The 21,746-nt window shown below is 39.5% G+C and overlaps 1 protein-coding gene across 1 annotated transcript in view; it reads right to left on the reverse strand.

Annotated features, from left to right (window-relative positions):
* LOC133651483 (neurotrophin-3) overlaps positions 1-21,719 on the reverse strand; it is a 43,018-nt gene extending 21,299 nt beyond the window's left edge. The window contains exon 1 of the mRNA XM_062049438.1: positions 21,305-21,719. The gene's annotated coding sequence lies outside the window, so the exon portion shown is untranslated. The remainder of the gene's footprint in view (positions 1-21,304) is intronic.
* Positions 21,720-21,746: the final 27 nt, after the last annotated feature.

The following is a 21,746-nucleotide window of genomic DNA, read 5'->3' on the forward strand; positions in this document are numbered from 1 at the left end:
CTTGACTTTCAGTGAATTCTAGCTATATATATATTTTTTATTTTTTTTAAATTTTATTTACATAGAAAAAAACAAAAAATACTTGAATTTCAGTGTTCCAGTGGCTATCCATTAGATGGCAGTATTGTCCTGTTCAACTTCTCCGTTCATGATGAGTATATCATTTCGGCCGCCATGTCTGTAATTTCCTCGTTCTTCTGCTTCGTCTCCTTGTTGTGTGCGCAGTTGTGCACTCTATAAAAGCCCTAGATGTTATGACGTCTTTGGGCAGGCAAGATGTTTATTTTGTGGGAAAGCGGACGTGAGAACAGGCTGTCCCCACTCAGTCTCAGGTCCGCATTGAGCTGGAGGGGGCGTGGCCTCCAGCTCCGGCTGAATACCGGGAGTTTGTCGGGAGAAAATCTCTGCCGGGAGGTTGTCGGGAGAGGTGCTGAATATCGGGATTCTCCCGCTAAAAACGGGAGGGTTGGCAAGTATGGTGTAAGTATATATATATATACATATATATATATATATATAATATATATATATATAATGTATGTATGTATATATATATATATATGAATATGACTGTGTATATGTATGTATGTAATGTATATATACATATATGTATATATAGGCATATATGTATGTAATGTATATATGTATATATACATTTATATACTCACATGTATGTATGTATGTATAATATATATATATACATATATATGTATGTGTATATATGTATGTGAATATACATATTTATGTAGGTATATATATATGTATGTATATATATTTAAAAAATAAATCATAAATCAAACAAATATTTAAGTACTTTTTTTTTATTTGAACAAAAAATAGGATTTTGGAATGTAATATTAGATCAAGTTTAAAAGTTATGAAATTGCTTGCAGTAAAATGTTTTTTTTTTGTTAAAATGGAAAGTTGAATACATTAAGTAAGAAAAGACGCAAATCAATTCCAGGCCTTTGTGGGCCACATAAAATGGTGTAGCGGGCCAGATCTGGCCCCCGGGCCTTGAGTTTGACACCGGTGCTTTATTATATTTTTACTAAGGATGTCTCCATCAATATTTTGGATTTCGAGTCCCGATACGATATTTTGACAATAGATGATGGAAGTGAAAATGTTTTACGGCAGGTAACTAAAGAAGGGGTGTGCAAACTTTTTCCACCAAGGGCCGCAGACTGAAAAGTCAAAGCATGTGGGGGCCTTTTGATATTTTTTATTCTGTACAAAATACTGAAAACAGAAATTATTAATTTTTAAAGATGATCTTTGTGTTATAGGTGACACGGGACGGCGTGGCAAAGTGGGTAGAGTGGCTGTGCCAGCAATTGGAGGGTTGCTGGTTACTGGGGTTCAATCCCCACCTTCTACCTTCCTAGTCACGTCCGTTGTGTCCTCGGGCAAGACACTTCACCCTTTGCCCCTGATGGCTGCTGGTTAGCGCCTTGCATGGCAGCTCCCGCCATCAGTGTGTGAATGTGTGTGTGAATGGGTAAATGTGGAAATACTGTCAAAGCGCTTTGAGTACCTTAAAGGTAGAAAAGCGCTATACAAGTATAACCCATTTATCATTATTTATCATTATTATTTATATAAGTTACCCATATTGAAGCCTTGAGTATTGGCCGATACAGATATTAATCCAAATTGATATCTGCAGGAATCATGCATACTTGTATTATTTAATAGCGTGGAATGTTAGAAAAAGTTTGATCAAGTAAAAATAAGTCAAACATAGAACAATAGTCGGTATGAAAAACACTAACCTAGTTATTATTAACCACCTGGAAAGGACATATGCTGTCTTTAAGTTAAAGTGGAGTGCTAATTATTTTTGTTGACATTCAGTGGTCACAATAAATGGCTTATACTTGTATAGCGCTTTTCTACCTTCGAGGTACTCAAAATACTTAATAATCAATAATCTATTCAGCTCATGACGTAGTTAGTGAAGTGATGCGGACACATTTGTTACTTTATGCTTTCTAATACGCTTCTGCCTGGGAGACTTTGCATGTGTATTTAATATTGTTTGATATTTGCGTACATGTGTTTTAGACCGCAACATTGTTCAGTTAAGGACATTTTTTATGTATGTTTGCGCTAATCTGATATTTGTTATTTTGCTTACATCGGATTGATATCCGAAATCAATATCAGATTGGGACATCCCCCAAATTCAAGCTTTTTCTCACAAGATCGTCTATTTTCTTGCATCGTTACTTGTTTTGTTTGAACTTATTTCAACAATATGCTGCGGGGCAACAAAACTTGCAAAATGGCGCCCGGGCCACACTTTGGACACCCCTGAACTAAAGTAAATACAACAACACATGTTTATAACGCTTATCTTATTAAATGTAGAATTTGCTAGTATTGTTTTGAATCAGATGATGCATAAAATGTGTGGTATTGAATGTTACATAATTTTTTTTTTCTAACAAAATAAAGTGACAAGTGCACAATAAGTAAAGAGCAACATAAACTACAAATGGCTTCCATTTAAGTCATTTGGGTTTTTCCCTTTAAGTCTTCCTGTATCAGACAGATACTTACTAACCATAACAAAAACAACCCCCCAAAATGATTTTGTAATAATAACTTCAAAAATAAAATAAAATAATCACTTATGTATCATTTATAAACTGATACTATACCAGGTATCAATAGTATCGACATCTGTATCGATCACCCCTACTTTACATTGAATCTTTAGCGGTTAGCTTCTTGTGGCGTCCTGCTCGGTGTGTGTAGCATGCTTAGCCATTCCTTTTTTCCTCTGTTCCTCCAGTGATAATATTACTTGGTAAATATTACCCTCCTGGAAACCCCTGCATGTGACCAAGAACGTGGAAAGGTAATAATTGTGTCTCCGTGAGCGTGCATCCCTTCCGAAGGAATCTTTCACGCGAGTTAGTACACACTTTAGCATGTAAACACTGCGACACATGTGTGGTGAAGATCGCTCTCCAGCCTATCAGTTAAAAAAATGGTTGTTGGTTTGAATCCCGTCTTAGGACTAAGTCGTCGTCTGTCCTGTCCAAGGTGTAATGTAACAATATACCAACTCTTTATTGATCAAACGTCACAATAGCTACATACCTACTTCCTGTTCCTGTCTACGGCGCTAAGCCCTCTGGGTAATATAGTAAACAAACAGTTACTTCCTATTTATTTATAATTGTATTTAACATTTATTTATCCAGTGTAAGACAATTAAGAACATATTTTCATTTGCAATGCTGACCTACAAAAGGGGCAGCGTTTACATGTTAGAGTTGTTGAAGTGTGATGATAATCTCTCATCGTCTCTCATTTAGACTTAGACAAACTTTATTGATCCACAAGGGAAATTGTTCCGCACAGTAGCTCAGTAATAAAGGATAGAAAGGATAAGGATGGAAAGGATAATGCACACAAGGGCACAAAAAGAGGGCGAAGACAAAAGGTATAAAGTAGACTAAAAATACCAACAGAAACGAGCGCTATAAAACGCATCTTAGCAGTTCACAAAGGCTCTAAGCGTGCAGGGGTGAATGTGTTGGAACATAAATGAATGTTTAAGATGGACAAACACGTTTCCAGCGTAAATGTCTGCAACTTGTGGACGACAGAGCAGACAGCGGACAATAAGGAAGCCTTTGGGGGTATTCTTTTTTTTTTAGAATTATGATTAATTATTACTTATATTAGTGTTAGAGGAATATTTACCCTGCGATGAGGGGGCGACTTGTCCAGGGTGTAACCCGCCTTCCGCCCGAATGCAGCTGAGATAGGCTCCAGCACTCCCCGCGACCCCGAAAGGGACAAGCGGTAGAAAATGAATGGATGGATGGAATATTTACCCACCTTTGGACACAGTGTCAAAAACCTTTTTTTGATTTTCGAATTGACCGCGATTCTTATTTATAACGATTCTTAATCGATTAAAAAAATATATACCGGTATATTTTTTTTTCCCTCCAAAATGTATGTCGAGCCACTTTATTAAAAGTTTGCGTAGAATTTAATTAAACAAAAAAAGTTTTCTTTTACGTATTATAGAAATTTATCAGAGCTGATTATGTATTGAATGGACGAATGTAGTTAATCATGGAACTGGCACACAGTTGTTATTGATTTTGAATCGAATCGTTACCCCCGAGAATCGAATCAAATCTTGCGGTGCCCAACGATTTACAGCTCTTCTGTGCACACATGTCAAGTTAACTTTCAGTTTCAATCAGGCATAACAACCAAGGAGGACAAACGCAAATGAGGATGGTGTCCATTTTAGAGACTGCTTCGACTTGTATAATCAATTTCACAATGAGTTCTGAGTATGTGCTTTTACTACCACCTAGTGTCTACTTTTAAAGGCCTACTGAAACCCACTACTACCGACCACGCAGTCTGATAGTTTATATATCAATGATGAAATCTTAACATTGCAACACATGCCAATACGGCCGGGTTAACTTATAAAGTGCAATTTTAAATTTCCCGGGAAACTTCCGGCTGAAAACGTTTCGGTATGATGACGTTTGCGCGTGACGTCGATGGTTGAAGCGGAAGTATTGGGACACATTGTATCCCAATACAAACAGCTCTGTTTTCATCGCAAAATTCCACAGTATTCTGGACATCTGTGTTGGTGAATCTTTTGCAATTTGTTTAATGAACAATGGAGGCTGCAAAGAAGAAAGCTGTAGGTGGGACCGGTGTATTAGCGGCTGGCTGCAGCAACACACCCAAGAGGACTTTGAGTTGGATAGCAGACGCGCTATCCGACGCTAGCCGCAGACCGCATCGATGATCGGGTGAAGTCCTTCGTCGCGCCGTCGATCGCTGGAACGCAGGTGAGCACGGGTGTTGATGAGCAGATGAGGGCTGGCGTAGGTGGAGCGCTAATGTTTTTAGCATAGCTCTGACGAGGTCAGGTAGCTAAGTGAGCTTCAATGGCATTGTTAGCAACAGCATTGCTAGGCTTCGACAGGCGGCACAGCATTAACCGTGTGGTTACAGGTCCAGTGTTTGGTTCGGTGTCTCCTGATAGTAGTATTGTTGATCTTCTGTCTATCCTTCCAGTCAGGGGCTTATTTCTTTTGTTTCTATCTGCATTTAAGCACGATGCTATCACGTTAGCTCCGTAGCTAAAGTGCTTCACCAATGTATTGTTGTGGAGATAAAAGTCACTGTGAATGTCCATTTCGCGTTCTCGACTCTCATTTTCAAGAGGATATAGTATCCGAGGTGGTTTAAAATACAAATCCGTGATCCACAATAGAAAAAGGAGAAAGTGTGGAATCCAATGAGCCCTTCTACTTAAGTTACGGTCAGAGCAAAAAAAGATACGTCCTGCACTGCACTCTAGTCCTTCACTCTCACGTTCCTCATCCACAAATCTTTCATCCTCGCTCAAATTAATGGGGTAATAGTCGCTTTCTCGGTCCGAATCGCTCTCGCTGCTGGTGTAAACAATGGGGAAATGTGAGGAGCCTTTCAACCTGCGACGTCACGCTACTTCCGGTACAGGCGAGGCTTTTTTTATCAGCGACCAAAAGTTGGGAACTTTATCGTCGATGTTCTCTACTAAATCCTTTCAGCAAAAATATGGCAATATCGCAAAATGATCAAGTATGACACATAGAATGGATCTGCTATCCCCGTTTGAATAAAAAAAAAATCATTTCAGTCTGTGTGGTGTAAAACAAGTAAAACATCAATACAGTATTTTTTTTTTCAAATTTTGTTAAAATCCTGTGCTTATTTACAAGGAATTACTTAAAACAGACCACAAATTCAAGAAATCAAAAGTTGAATCAAGGTTATTGACAAAATAAGCCTTGAAAGATTGCAAGTTTTGCCACAACTTTCTGAAAAAAGTTTTTGGCTGCAATAATAATAATGAGCCTGAAAAATCCTGGAGGGACTGATCTAGGACTAGGCTGATAAAACAGTATCAATATATATCGCAATAGAATAGACACGTATTAGATATCAATAAAAAATGCGTTCGATAATTATTATTTTTTGGCTCCAAGAATGCGGAAGGTTGGTTGCATGAACAAAGCCACTGGCTTTCTGGGAACCGAGCAACGCAGGAAGTGGTCACTTATCAGTCCCAGCAGGCACAAGACATTAAAACAACGTTGAGAACTTGATGAATTAGGTCCTGAGGTTGAGCAACTCAAACATAACGTTGGAACAACATGTTTTTGACGACGTTTAATCAATGTTGGGTTTTGACGTTGATTTGACCATTGAATTATGGTCATTTCCCAACCAATATTCTACCACACAAACCTAACGTTGGAACAACATGCTTTTTGACAACGTTTATTCAATGTCAGGTTGTGGCGTTGATTTGACCATTGAAATTTGGTCATTTCCCAACCAGCAACGTGGATCCAACATTAGACACCAATGTTGTCTCAATTTACAAATACAACTATTTTGCAATGTTGTTTTAAAGTCAGTTTTAAAGGACATGTACAGTCCAGGCCAAAAGTTTGGGCACACCTTCTCCTCATTCAATGCGTTTTCTTTATTTTCATGACTATTTACATTGTAGATTGTCACTGAAGGCATCAAAACTATGAATGAACACATGTGGAGTTATGTACTTAACAAAAAAAGGTGAAATAACTGAAAACATGTTTTATATTCTAGTTTCTTCAAAATAGCCACCCTTTGTTCTGATTACTGCTTTGCACACTCTTGGCATTCTCTCGATGAGCTTCAAGCACACCTGTGAAGTCAAAACCATTTCAGGTGACTACCTCTTGAAGCTCATCGAGAGAATGCCAAGAGTGTGCAAAGCAGTGATCAGAGCAAAGGGTGGCTATTTTGAAGAAACTAGAACATAAAACATGTTTTCAGTTATTTCAAATTTTTTTGTTAAGAATGTGAGTGTGAATGTTGTCTGTCTATCTGTGTTGGGCCTGTGATGAGGTGGCGACTTGTCCAGGGTGTACCCCGCCTTCCACCCGAATCCAGCTGAGATAGGCTCCAGCACTCCCTGCGACCCCAAAAGGGACAAGCGGTAGAAAATGGATAGATGGAAGTACATAACTCCACATGTGTTCATTCCTAGTTTTGATGCCTTCAGAGACAATCTACAATGTGAAGTCATGAAAATAAAGAAAATGCATTGATTGGGAAGGTGTGTCCATACTTTTGGCCTGTACTGTACGTATAGTCAACGTTGTATCAATGTCTTGTGCCTGCTTGGGTGGGAGTGACACGCTTGGATGCGTCATACTGTTGTCTGGCGGTTGAGTCTTTGCATGGAGTGAGAAGAGAAAGTTAAAATGAAGAAATTGTGGATAAAAGAGGAAAAGTCACCTGGACAGGATGGCAGTTTTGGGGATTGTTTTTTCCAAAGGGACCTTAGTCTGATGCAAAGCACCAGTCCTCACTAAAACTGGGTAATACCACACCACCTTAGTTGTGCTCACCCTATAGACCACAGCTATGTACCTTCCTGGGACTAAACCTGCAGAAAATAGTTCTTCTCAGGTTTCTCTATGTTTACATTTTCACACATTGCACTATTTTGTTACACTTTATCAAGCGTTTCTTACATATTCTTTCATTTTAAGAGCTTACTGTTAAGTATTAAATTAGATTTTACAATTGTGTTTATGTTGTTTGTTTTCCATGCTTGTGTTGACATTTCCTTTCCTTTCTGCCTTGATAGCTGAGGGGATTATAATCAGAGGAAGGTTACATTTGAAATAAAATTGTTTACAGTTTATGATATTTTTCTTCTGCTCCTTATTTACAAAATCCAAAACCAGTGAAGTTGGCGCGTTGTGTAATTTGTGAATTTAATGGCAGCAACACATTGTAAAAAAGTTGGCACAGGGGCATTTTTACCACTGTGTTACATGGCCTTTCCTTTTAACAACACTTAGTAAACACGTTTGGGAACTGAGGAGACCAATGTTTGAAGCTTTTCAGGTGGAATTATTTCCCATTCTTGCTTGATGTACAGCTTAAGTTGTTCAACAGTCCGAGGTCTAAGTTGTGGTATTTTAGGCTTCATATTGCGCTGCACATCTGGACTACAGGCAGGCCAGTTTAGTACCTGCACTCTTTTACTATAAAGCCACGCTGTTGTAACACGTGGCTTGGCATTGTCTTGCTGAAATAAGCAGGGGCGTCCACGATAACTTTGCTTGGATGGCAACATATGTTGCTCCACAACCTGTATGTACCTTTCAGCATTAATAGTGCCTTCACAGATGTGTAAGTTACCCATGTCTTGGGCACTAATACACCCCCATACCATCACAGATGCTGGCTTTTCAACATTGCGCCTATGACAATGTTTTTTTCCCCTCTTTGGTCTGGAGGACACAACATCCACAGTTTCCAAAAACTGTTTGAAATGTGGACTCGTCAGACCACAGAACACTTTTCCACTTTGCATCAGTCCATCTTAGATGAGCTCGGGCCCAGCGAAGCCGGCGGCGTTTCTGGGTGTTGTTGATAAAGGGCTTTGCCTTTGCATAGTAGAGTTTTAACTTGCACTTACAGATTGGGCGACCAACTGTAGTTACTGACAGTGGTTTTCTGAAGTGTTCCTGAGCCCATGTGGTGATATCCTTTACACACTGATGTCGCTTTTTGATGCAGTACCGCCTGAGGGATCCAAGGTCTGTAATATCATCGCTTACGCGCAGTGATTTCTCCACATTCTCTGAACCTTTTGATGATATCACGGACCGTAAATTCCTTGCAATAGCTCTGAGAAATGTTGTTCTTAAACTGTTCGACAATTTGCGAAAGCATTTGTTCACAAAATGGTGACCCTCGCCCCATCTTTGTTTGTGAATAACTGGGCATTTCATGGAAGCTGCTTTTATACCCAATCATGGCACCCACCTGTTCCCAATTAGCCTGTTCACCTGTGGGATGTTCCAAATAAGTGTTTGATGAGCATTCCTCAACTTTCTCAGTCTTTTTTGCCACTTGTGCCAGCTTTTTTGAAACCTGTTGCAGGCATCAAATTCCAAATGAGCTAATATTTGCAATAAATAACAACGTTTTCCAGTTCAAACATTAAGTATCTTGCCTTTGCAGTCTATTCAATTGAATATAGATTGAAAAGGATTTGCAAATCATTGTATTCTGTTTTTATTTACTATTTACACAATGTGCCAACTTCACTGGTTTTGGGTTTTGTACCACAGGTCATAAAAATATCAATAATTATCGACATGGACCTATATAAAAACTTGGTAACACTTTAGTATGGTGAACATATTCACCATTAAAGGCCTACTGAAATGATTTTTTTTTAGTTAAACGGGGATAGCAGATCAATTCTATTTGTCATACTTGATCATTTCGCGATATTGCCATATTTTTGCTGAAAGGATTTAGTAGAGAACATCGACGATAAAGATCGCAACTTTTGGTCGATGATAAAAAAAGCCTTGCCTGTACCGGAAGTAGCGTGACGTCGCAGGTTGAAAGGCTCCTCACATTTTCCCATTGTTTACAATGCAGCGAGAGCGATTCGGACCGAGAAAGCGACGATTACCCCATTAATTTGAGCCAGGATGAAAGATTCGTGGATGAGGAATGTGAGAGTGAAGGACTAGAGTGCAGTGCAGGACATATCTTTTTTCGCTCTGACCGTAACTTAGGTACAAGGGCTCATTGGATTCCACACTTTCTCCTTTTTCTATTGTGGATCACGGATTTGTATTTTAAACCACCTCGGATACTATATCCTCTTGAAAATGAGAGTCGAGAACGCGAAATGGACATTCACAGTGACTTTTATCTCCACGACAATACATCGGCGAAGCACTTTAGCTACGGAGCTAACGTGATAGCATCGGGCTTAACTGCAGATAGAAACAAAAGAAATAAACCCCTTACTGGAAGGATAGACAGAAAATCAACAATACTATTCAACCATGGACCTGTAACTAAACGGGTAATGCTTTCCAGCCTGGCGAAGCTTAACAATGCTGTTGCTAACGACGCCATTGAAGCTAACTTAGCTACGGGACCTCACAGAGCTATGCTAAAAACATTAGCTATCCACCTACGCCAGCCAGCCCTCATCTGCTCATCAACACCCGTGCTCACCTGCGTTCCAGCGATCGACAGAGCGACGAAGGACTTCACCCGATCATCGATGCGGTCGGCGGCTAGCATCGGAAAGCGCGTCTGCTATCCAAGTTAAAGTCCTCCTGGTTGTGTTGCTGCAGCCAGCCGCTAATACACAGATCACACCTACAGCTTTCTTCTTTGCAGTCTCCATTGTTCATTAAACAAATTGCAAAAGATTCACCAACACAGATGTCCAGAATACTGTGGAATTTTGCGATGAAAACAGAGCTTTTTGTATTGGATACAATGGTGTCCGAATTCTTCCGTTTCAACGATTGAAGTCACGCGCATACGTCATCATACATAGACGTTTTCAACCGGAAGTTTCGCGGGAAATTTAAAATTGCACTTTATAAGATAACCCGGCCGTATTGGCATGTGTTGCAATGTTAAGATTTCATCATTGATATATAATCAGACTGCGTGGTCGGTAGTAGTGGGTTTCAGTAGGCCTTTAATTAGTTGCTTATTAAAGTAACACAGACTTAATTTAGAGTTATTTGGACACTAGGGGAACATACTGTATAAGGGTTAGGGTTACTAATAAGCAATAATTCTGAGGTTATTGAGGGAAGACTCTTAGTTAATGGCTTACTGGTTGTATAATAAGGCCATGCAGAATAAGGCATTAATAAGTAATTAATAATGACTAATTAAGAGCCAATATGTTACTAATTTGCATGTCTGGTGAATATGTACTAAAGTGTTACCAAAAACGTATATTGTGATACAGTTTCCAGCCTTCTATATTATTTTAAATATATATATTTAAAAAATGCAGACTAACAAGCCACAACAAAGTATTGTTGTGTCTTGTTGAAATATTGAAGAGTAAGATGATGAGATAATAACTGCGGTTGAGAAAACGCATCATGAGGCAAAGTGACGTTGACGCGCTAAGCAGCCGAGCGAACATTGCTATGTTCGTTCCTTCGCCAACTCTGTGTTGTCGCTATTAGTGTTTATGACAACCCACGGCAGCCCGTCCAGGCAGCAAAAAACTATTAGGGTTTGACAATAAATCCAAGAATGCGTTACCACGTCTGTTTGCGTGTGGTAGTCCTGGCCGAGCTGTCAAATGAAGCCAGGTGTTTAGCACAATGACGCCATGTTAAAAAGGCTAATCCTGGCAGTTAACACACACACACACATACACACACACACACACACTCACACACACACACACGAAGGAACCAGCCAAGGGCAATTCCAGCTGCGAGTCGGCACAAGGCGAGCGTGGAAGATTAATCTTGCGAGCGCGGCGATGAACGTGACGCGGCCCCACCGCTCGCTCAGTCATCGATAAGTACTTTGTTGTTGCTACATTTCCTCCAATCACACGTTTCGCTTCGGTGCCTGCACGCCTCAACGAAAACCTGGTTTCTTTTTCTCCGTCTCCGGTTGCCCCCTGGCAGCTACGCATGCATGCTAATGCTAACGCTAATCTCCACATGCTGAAACGTAAACAAACATGGCGTCACTTAAAAATCTGTGAATAAACACTCCAAGCGTGACCTATGACCTTAAATCTGCAGTCTTGTATCATCAGCATTTAAAAAATGTGCACTATTTCATTTGAAAGGTTTACTCCCCATTCCCTAACATCCGGTACTAATGATTGTATTTTCTTCAATTCATTATTCTGCTTCTTCGCTTTTAATCACTTAAAAGCAATTTTGCAGTCATACAACGTAGAGTCATATGACTTGGTACTTGACACATGTTAGCTGTTAGCATGCTAACGTTAGCAAGTTCACTTTGTGGCTCATTTTGCGGCCATACACCTTAGAGAAGAGTTATCAAACTTGTTTTCATTGAGTGAATGTACGTGTGTGTGTGTGTATATATATATATATATATATATATATATATATATATATATATATATATACACAGTATATATATATATATATATATTAGGGGTGTAACGGTACGTGTATTTGTATCGAACCGTTTCGGTACGGAGGTTCCGGTTCAGTTCGGAGGTCTACCGAGCGAGTTTCCACACGGACATATTAAGTAGCGTAACGCCCGTTGTGTAAACAATGCACACTGAGGCACAACACACGGCATGCTAGCAGCTAACGGGCTACGATGGACTGACCATACGTCCTCTTTTCACCGGACATGTCCTCTTTTGCGGAGCTGTCAGGGCGGAGTTTCTTGAATGCCTCGAATGTCCGGCATTTTGAGTTAGGGTTGCGTGTATTTTCAATGTACGTTCAGGGTTAAGAAGGGGTTAAAAACGAAACAAATTGTGCGTGCAGCAGCATTCGTGAGGGAGGGGCAGAGACAGAGAGAGAGAGAGAGTTATGATAAACGCGCATGCGTCGCCAGGCTCTGCTTTTTATCCATAGATGTATCAGATTTCATTTTTTATTATCTTTAGCAGGGGTGTCAAAAGTGTGCCCCGGAGGCCATTTGCGGCCCACAGCTAATGTTTTAAAGGCCCACGGCACATTCTAAAAATACTATTAAAATAAACAAAAACATAACATAAGTGAAATAAAAAAGTTTAAAGGTTAAATGTAATTTAGAAAAAGTTGCAATGTTGACTAATAAAACAAAGCTGTTTTTTTTTCTTTCAAACTGTCATTGCTCAAAACATACAGGTAATATTGAATCAAAATCAATGTTATTATGAATTATTGACCTGTCTAAGGTTCCAATTACTTCACATCAAATATTCCACTAAGAAAAATATTTTTGGTGGAAGATTTTGCAAATTTGGTAAATAAATAACCCAAAAATGTATATTTTGTTGTTTTCTTACTATACCGAAAATGTATATTATATAATACATTAACAATATTTTTTTTACATAAGCTGCAAAAAAAATATTTATACATTTTACTTTAAAAACTGGCAGCTCAGTCACCAGAATTTTTCAGTAAAAGCAGTGGGTTTTTACAGCATATAAAAAAATTGAATAAATGCAATGGAATGGAGAAACAATACCACTGTTTTTAGCGGTAAAATTCATGCAACAGATCTGCCAGTTTTGTGTTGTTTTTACCGTAAAATCTTGTTGTTTTAATGTTTTTTGTTGTTGTTGTTTTTGTATGTTTTAGTGTCTTAATGTATATGGAAAAAACATTACCAAAGTTGATTTTACTGTAAAAAACTCAGTCGGCGGAATTTAACCGTAAAATCTCTTGTAAATTTTACAGTCTAATTTGATTTATAATTTGTTTTGAAATCCTAAGTCAATCAAATATTTAAGTATCTTTATTTTAATAAAAAATATTTTTGGAATACATGATAAAATACAATTTTGATTATTTTGATTGATTTTTAATGTCAAAAGGGAAAGAACAAATATATTTAGTAAGAAAAGATTATGCATTTTGTTAATGCATATTATTTCCAGTCTTTCGGGGGCCACATAAAGTAATGTGGCGGGCCAGATTTGGCCCCCAGGCTTTGAGTTTGACAAAGTACCAAGTCATAAAACTTGGTACTTTACACATGATAGCTGTTGGCACATGTCAAGTACCAAGTTAAATGACTCTTAGGTGTTCGGCTGAAAAAATAGCCCAAAAAAAGTCCAAATGTAAATAAAAAATAGCATGTGTCAAGTGCCTAGTTACATGTCTGAGGTTTTTGGTTGCAAAATTAGCTTTAAAAGTTAGCTCATTTTGCGGCCGTACACCTTAGAGCAGTGGTTCTTAACCTGGGTTCGATCGAACCCTAGGGGTTCGGTGAGAAGGCCTCAGGGGTTCGGTGGAGCCTCCGCTGCGGAGGTCAAGATACACCAGACTCATCGTGTGAATAAAAACTTCTCCCTATCAACGTATTATGGATATGGCAACAGCAGAAGTCACACTGATTTTCAGGTGTGTAATTTGTTGTGAATTCATGCACTGTGTTGGTTTTGTTCTTTGAACAAGGTGATGTTCATGCATGGATAATTTTGTGCACCAGTAAAAAAATATATAACTTTGTCTTGAATTTGAAAATGTATTATTCTTTTTTTTCATTAAAGGGTTCGGTGAATGTGCATATGCAACTGGTGGGGTTCGGTACCTCCAACAAGGTTAAGAACCACTGCCTTAGAATCATATAACTTGGTAGTTTACACATGATAGCTGTTAGCACGTGTCAAGTACCAAGTTAAATGACTCTTAGGTGTTCGGTTGAAAAAATAGCTAAAAAAAAGTCAAAATGTAAATAAAAAATAGCATGTGTCAAGTACCTAGTTACATGTGTAAGGTTTCTGGTTGCAAAATTAGCTTTAAAAGTTAGGTAATTTTGCGGCCGTACACCTTAGAGCAGGGGTGTCCAAACTTTTTCCACTGAGGGCCGCACACTGAAAAATCAAAGCAAGCGGGGGCCATTTTGATATTTTTTATTTTAAAAACCAATACAATATATGTATAAAAAAGATACATTTAGGCCTCCACTCAGACTTGATCCCAGGGACCCCAAAAGGTTTTGGTCAAAAACAATATTACAAATGTGTCATTATTTAGTATTATTATTATTCAAGGTTTAAATCTGTAGATCAACATTAGGTCTATCTGTCATTATAACGCTTTTAAAGATTTAAGTTGTATGCCATTTTTGTCAAGGAAAACCGTGTTTTTTTATGGAAAAAAACCACAAAATATGCAATATTTTCCCCCAATAAAATTTTAAAGTGGAATATTTGAGATTATATAATAATTGGATTCTTTAAAAGGTCAATAACTCATAACAACATTGATTTTAATTCATTATTTTTTTGAGCAATGACACTTAAAAAAGAAAAGTCCCACTAAAATTATTGGGGATTCAAAATGGTACTGCTCAGTAAAGTTTAAAAAAATAAATCAACATTTTTTAAAACTTTTACCACAATAGTCTCAAGATCCACTTCAGATCTATCCGTCAATTATAAGTTGTATTGTTGTTTATGTTTTTTGTTTGTTCGTTTTAGGCCCTTCTTTAAAAAACTTTGTTTTTTAAATGTCAACCAAAAAATATGCAACATTTTCCCCCCAAAATATCTCAAAGTGGAATATTTAATGTGAAGTAAATGGAGCCTTGAATAGGTCAATAATTCATAATGACATTGATTTTGAGTCCAGCCCCTCTCGAGAGATGGACACTGGCGGTGAGGGATGCCGTCAAGCTGAAGAAGGAGTCCTATCGGGTTCTTTTGGCTCATAGGACTCCTGAGGCAGCGGACAGGTACCGACAGGCCAAGCGGTGTGCGGCTTCAGCGGTCGCGGAGGCAAAAACTCGGACATGGGAGGAGTTCGGGGAAGCCATGGAAAATGACTTCCGGACGGCTTCGAAGCGATTCTGGACCACCATCCGCCGCCTCAGGAAGGGGAAGCAGTGCACTATCAACACCGTGTATGGTGAGGATGGTGTTCTGCTGACCTCGACTGCGGATGTTGTGGATCGGTGGAGGGAATACTTCGAAGACCTCCTCAATCCCACCAACACGTCTTCCTATGAGGAAGCAGTGCCTGGGGAATCTGTAGTGGGCTCTCCTATTTCTGGGGCTGAGGTTGCTGAGGTAGTTAAAAAGCTCCTCGGTGGCAAGGCCCCGGGGGTGGATGAGATCCGCCCGGCGGTCCGCTCCCTGTATGATCAGTGCCAGAGTTTGGTCCGCATAGCCGGCAGTAAGTCGGACACGTTTCCAGTGAGGGTTGGACTCCGCCAAGGCTGCCCTTTGTCACCGATTCTGTTCATAACTTTTATGGACAGAATTTCTAGGCGCAGTCAAGGCGTTGAGGATATCTGGTTTGGTGGCTGCAGGATTAGGTCTCTGCTTTTTGCAGATGATGTGGTCCTGATGGCTTCATCTGGCCAGGATCTTCAGCTCTCGCTGGATCGGTTCGCAGCTGAGTGTGAAGCGACTGGGATGAGAATCAGCACCTCCAAGTCTGAGTCCATGGTTCTCGCCCGAAAAAGTGTGCCATCTCCGGGTTGCGGAGGAGACCCTGCCCCAAGTGGAGGAGTTCCGGTACCTTGGAGTCTTGTTCACGAGTGAGGGAAGAGTGGATCGTGAGATCGACAGGCGGATCGGTGCGGTGTCTTTAGTAATGCAGACGCTGTATCGATCCGTTGTGGTGAAGAAGGAGCTGAGCCGGAAGGCAAAGCTCTCAATTTACCGGTCGATCTACGTTCCCATCCTCACCTATGGTCATGAGCTTTGGGTTATGACCGAAAGGACAAGATCACGGGTACAAGCGGCCGAAATGAGTTTCCTCCGCCGGGTGGCGGGGCTCTCCCTTAGAGATAGGGTGAGAAGCTCTGCCATCCGGGGGGAGCTCAAAGTAAAGCCACTGCTCCTCCACATCGAGAGGAGCCAGTTGAGGTGGTTCGGGAATCTGGTCAGGATGCCACCCGAACGCCTCCCTAGGGAGGTGTTTAGGGCACGTCCGACCGGTAGGAGGCCACGGGGAAGACCCAGGACACGTTGGGAAGACTATGTCTCCCGGCTGGCCTGGGAACGCCTCGGGATCCCCCGGGAAGAGCTGGACGAAGTGGCTGGGGAGAGGGAAGTCTGGGTTTCCTTGCTTAGGCTGCTGCTCCCGCGACCCGACCTCGGATAAGCGGAAGAAGATGGATGGATGGATGGACATTGATTTTGATTCATTATTATTTTTTAAAGAAAGAAACAGCATGCATGGCAGCTTTGTGTTATTAGAGTAAATAATGCAACATTTTCTTGTTACATTTCACCTGTTTGCTCTTTTATACCACTTTTTATGTTTTGTTTTGTTTTTTCATCGTATTTTTAGAATGTGCCGTGGGGCCGTTAAAGAATTACCTGCGGGCCGCAAATGGCCCCTGGGCCGCACTTTGGACACCCCTGCCTTAGAGTAATAAAACTTGGTACTTTACACGTGATAGCACGTGTACACATGATGTTATTGTTAGCATGCTAACATTAGCATATTCACTTTTTAAGCTAATTTTTCAGCCGCTCACCTCAGGGTTATATAAATTGGTACTCGGCACACGTTAACTGTCAGCATGCTAACTATTTTAACCAATTTTGCCACCAAAAACTTTAGACATGTAACTAGGTCATTGACACATGCTAACAGTTAGCATGCTAACATTATCATGAATAGCATGCTAACATTAACATTTTGACTTTTTAGCATGTTTTAATTTTTCAGTAATGGATAGATTATTGGATTCGAAAATAATGCGTAGTGTTGCTGCTCTATGTGTGCCTAATGTAGTGTCCGCAAAAATCTGAGGAAAGGACCGGGCCGACGGTGTTGTGTTCCTAGAGCAGGGGTCACCAACGTGGTGCCCGCGGGCACCAGGTAGCCCGTAAGGACCAGATGAGTAGCCCGCTGGCCTGTTCTAAAAATAGCTCAAATAGCAGCACTTACCAGTGAGCTGCCTCTATTTTTTTAAATTGTATTTATTTACTAGCGAGCTGGTCTCGCTTTGCTCGGCATTTTCAATTCTAAGAGAGACAAAACTCAAATAGAATTTGAAAATCCAAGAAAATATTTTAAAGACTTGGTCTTCACTTGTTGAAATAAATTCTTTAATTTTTTTTAACTTTGCTTCTTATAACTTTCAGAAAGACAATTTTAGAGAAAAAATACAACCTTAAAAATGATTTTAGGATTTGTAAACACATATACCTTTTTACCTTTTAAATTCCTTCCTCTTCTTTCCTGACAATTTAAATCAATGTTCAAGTAAATTAATTTTTTTTATTGTAAAGAATAATAAATACATTTTAATTTAATTCTGCATTTTAGCTTCTGTTTTTTCGACGAAGAATATTTGTGAAATATTTCTTTAAACTTGTTATGATTAAAATTCAAAAAAAATATTCTGGCAAATCTAGAAAATCTGTAGAATCAAATGTAAATCTTATTTCAAAGTCTTTTGAATTACTTTTAAAATTTTTGTTCTGGAAAATCTAGAAGAAATAATGATTTGTCTTTGTTAGAAATATAGCTTGGTCCAATTTGTTATATATTCTAACAAAGTGTAGATTGGATTTTGACCTATTTAAAACATGTCATCAAAATTCTAAAAGTAATTTTAATCAGGAAAAATTACTAATGATGTTCCATAAATTCTGTTTTTAATTTTTTCAAAAAGATTCGAATTAGCTAGTTTTTCTCTTCTTTTTTTCGGTTGAATTTTAAAGAGTCGAAATGACGATAAACTATGTTTCAAAATTTAATTGCCATTTTTTTGTTTTTTCCCCTCTTTTAAACCGTTCAATTAAGTGTAAATATCATTAATTATTAATAATAACATAGAGTTAAAGGTAAATTGAGCAAATTGGCTATTTCTGGCAATTTATTTAAGTGTGTAACAAACTGGTAGCCCTTCGCATTAATCAGTACCCAAGAAGTAGCTCTTGGTTTCAAAAAGGTTGGTGACCCCTGTCCTAGAGAGTCTTGACAGAATTACCCGGTGCGGTCCAAGCGGCCCACACAAGTTGAGTTCCAGTAAACCCTCCTCCATGGCGACACCAGCGTTGGCCTGGGTCTGGTGGTACCCAGTAAAAAAGTGCTGGTCAAGTTCAAAGGCTTGCCTTCGAGCCACCGCTCAGCAGATTGGAACATCGCGCTTGTGAAAAAATGGCATAAAACTCCAAAAAGAGATCCCATCTGGGCCGCTGTCGGGACTGATCTCCATGACAGGAATCAGCAGAGGATGATTCTACATCTACCACGCTATGTTAACCAGCTAATCCGCAATAAGGCAGATGTCAGTCATGTGACAGATAAGGTCTGTTCTAATCACTTTCATTTTGTGCAGCATGAAGGCTTCTGGGGGGGGGGGGGGGGGTGTACTTTGATATCTAAAACGATCACATGACCTCGCCTGACGCGTGTGCTCGTTTGTGACGCTCAATTAAGTCTGCTTCTGTGCGCCTTCCGTGACCCCCTCCCTCGTCGTGACGGCAGAGTAGGGATAGAAACCTTTGAATCGATACTCAATGGTACCAATTTTCAGAGCTTTTGTGTGTGTTAATGAATATTAATTGTTTTTGATAATAAAATCTAACTTTCTTATTGCAACATTTAAAAATGAGCTGAATAGGATAATTCAGGTCTTGTTTTATTATCATATTTCTGAGTATTATTTGCAGGTATGACACCAAGTTGCAATTGCAGTAGCAGTCCAGGGCGTTCGATGGCAGTAGTTATGGTGTGGTGGTCATTTCAGTCGTTGCGCCCAACAAAGTGTTAATACTGTAAGTATCGCCCTTATTACACACCAGCTGTTTGATTGTAACGTGCATCTTAGTTGTAGTTTTCATTAACAAAAAGCAATTTGAAGGCGTTCGATGGCAGTCGTGTATAGTTTATGGTCGTTGCGCCCTACAAAGTGTTAATACTGTAAGTATTGAACTTATTACACACCAACATGCATCTTAGTTGTATATATATACGATTTATTTCCGTATATGAAAACATTTTTGATGACGTTCTTGTTGGATAATATCGACCTAGCGTTCACATTGAGAACGCATCGCATATACACTACCGTTCAAAAGTTTGGGGTCACATTGAAATGTCCTTATTTTTGAAGAAAAAGCACTGTACTTTTCAATGAAGATAACTTTAAACTAGTCTTAACTTTAAAGAAATACACTCTATACATTGCTAATGTGGTAAATGACTATTCTAGCTGCAAATGTCTGGTTTTTGGTGCAATATCTACATAGGTGTATAGAGGCCCATTTCCAGCAACTATCACTCCAGTGTTCTAATGGTACAATGTGTTTGCTCATTGGCTCAGAAGGCTAATTGATGATTAGAAAACCCTTGTGCAATCATGTTCACACATCTGAAAACAGTTTAGCTCGTTACAGAAGCTACAAAACGGACCTTCCTTTGAGCAGATTGAGTTTCTGGAGCATCACATTTGTGGGGTCAATTAAACGCTCAAAATGGCCAGAAAAAGAGAACTTTCATCTAAAACTCGACAGTCTATTCTTGTTCTTAGAAATGAAGGCTATTCCACAAAATTGTTTGGGTGACCCCGAACTTTTGAACGGTAGTGTATATCCGATTTATTTCCGCATATGAAACATTTTTTGATGACGTTCTTGTCGGATAATATCGACCTAGCGTTCACATTGAGGATGCATTGCATATCTATCTTATTTATTTCCACATATGAAAATATTTTTGATGACGTTCTTGTCGGATAATATCGACCCAGCGTTCACATTGAAGACAAATCGCATATATCCACTTTATTTCCGCATATGAAAACATTTCTGATTACGTTCTTGTCGGATAATATCGACCTAGCGTTTACATCTAGCCGATTTATTTACGCATATGAAAAATTCGGAATTGCAATGTTCACACTTACATGAAAAACTCTGATACTGGTTGCATATGGGCTAAAAAAATCGGAATTCACCTGCAGTGTGAACAAGGCCTAAATATGTGTGTGTTACTTTCTTAGTCCAATGGGGGCCCCAAGTCATAAAGTTACACATTATTTTAAATGGATTAAATATAAAAATCGCAAACCGAAACGCAATTTTGGGGAGAAAAATCGCAATTAGGTTTTTCAGCAGTGTTCAAACGGTTTATTTATTGCTTTCTTTGGCAGTTTGGCTTCGCGACAACATCGCTCACACGCAATCCCAGAGGGAATTCCCATTTATTGGGAAAGATAATTGTCTTCTCCTGGCCTCCGGGTCAGCGTGACATTATTATAGGCAGGAAGTTGTTGTGTGGATAACACGGCGTGAGTCACCACACCGTCAGAATGTGTGTTTTGGAAGGTGACAACTCACCCGACTGGATATCACGTAGAAAAAAAATACCTAATACTACTTTGTATAAATCAACGCTGGTTAATGACAGGAAAACAAATCATAGTGTTTTGCTACAAATTAAAAGCACACGACGGTAGTAAATAGAAAGTCATACAAAAAAAGACAATAAAAATGTCACACCAAGTCAAATTCCTGGTGTTAAGCAGCTGCTTCTTATAAAAAAAAAAAATGTTTTTCTTATTTGTACTTTTCTGTTCAGGGCTTTCGCTTGTCACTTTTACAGTGCGCCATTCTGTTGATTGCCGAGAAACTGCATTCAATTGCGCTCTATCCAGGTACTGGTCTGAAGAAATATTTGGAAGATGAAAGTGCACTTATCTGATCTAATCTAGCTCATCATCGCCATCTTTAATTTCATCTTTAATAAACACATGTTAAAAGTGGAGAGGTCCGTACCGTTGAGGTGAGATCCGGACCCCGCGTCCTTCCAGCTGACTCCACATTGATTACAAAGTCCTGTTGCCCGTCGCTTAAATGCTTTACAAAATAAAATAAAAATCAACTTTTCAAATACTTTTTACCAAGACACACACATGTCGCTCCTCTTTCAGAGGTCCATGGCATCATAGGAGTCCTCTACAAATCCAATTCCGGGGGGGGGAAGACAATCCGCTGCTGTCCCCACACTGCGTGTGCGTGCGTGCCTTTTAAAAAGAGTGTAATTAGCCGCGGAAAGCAGCGCGAATGAAATGCAAAGTGACAGATATTCCCTCTCTTCGGTGCTTTTCCCCCACAGACGGCCAGACGTGAAAACATTCCAGAGTTGAAGAATGTGCAGTGAAGAGGCGAACAAGTTGGACAAAATGTTGCAAGCTCAACTCCGCCTGGAACGCGCAAA

Source organism: Entelurus aequoreus, linkage group LG06 (assembly GCF_033978785.1).
Source record: "Entelurus aequoreus isolate RoL-2023_Sb linkage group LG06, RoL_Eaeq_v1.1, whole genome shotgun sequence".
NCBI classification, from domain to species: Eukaryota; Metazoa; Chordata; class Actinopteri; order Syngnathiformes; family Syngnathidae; genus Entelurus; species Entelurus aequoreus.